The sequence below is a fragment of the Nanorana parkeri genome, unplaced genomic scaffold (genome assembly GCF_000935625.1).
Source record: "Nanorana parkeri isolate BGI_ZX_2015 unplaced genomic scaffold, ASM93562v1 scaffold2339, whole genome shotgun sequence".
Lineage (NCBI taxonomy): Eukaryota > Metazoa > Chordata > Amphibia > Anura > Dicroglossidae > Nanorana > Nanorana parkeri.
The window spans coordinates 154788-155366 of record NW_017308607.1 but is presented as its reverse complement, the minus strand read 5'-3'; the positions used below and the strand labels follow the sequence as shown (position 1 = coordinate 155366).

The 579-nt window shown below is 54.9% G+C and overlaps 1 protein-coding gene across 1 annotated transcript in view; it reads left to right on the top strand.

Annotated features, from left to right (window-relative positions):
* Window positions 1–579, top strand: part of LOC108801438 (baculoviral IAP repeat-containing protein 5.2-like) — a 4475-nt gene that overhangs the window by 3414 nt on the left and 482 nt on the right. The gene's annotated exons all lie outside the window — the stretch shown is intronic.

Sequence of the window (579 nt, the reverse complement as noted above, 5' to 3'; positions counted from 1 at the left end):
CTACAGCTCGCGGTATACTGAGACGCCGGAGCGGATCCCGACAATTATGTCTGGATCCGCCCAGCTGCGTGAGTGACAGCTGGCTCCACCTATCTAGAGGCCGAGCCAGCTGTACCCGCCCCCTCCCCCGTCGTTCCGCCAGTCAGAGCTGGCAGATCAGAGCGGGGAGGGGGGAATCCAGCCCCTCCCCTGTCACGGCAGAGAGCCGTGACAGGATCGAGAGGTGAGCGAGCGCAGATATGTGTTCGCTCACCTCCCGATCTACTGAGCCGACCTGTGACAGTCTCATTGTCACAGGTCGGCTAGAACTATGAGGTGAGTGAAAAGCCCCTCCCCCCATCATAGTTCTCCTTTAACCCCGTCTATGAACTAAGTCACAGGTCTCCCCTATGTGGAGTACGAGGTATTTGTAGTCCGGGGCAGGGCCGCTTGGGGGAGATTCCAGGAACGTTGTGACTAACTGGACTTCCATTCCATGTTTTTATTGAACAAAATAGTAAAAATCTTTCTTGTTGTAGACGGTTTGTAGTTTGCTGTTATTGATATATTTTACTGGCCTCTGGGCGTCCCCCAACCCCC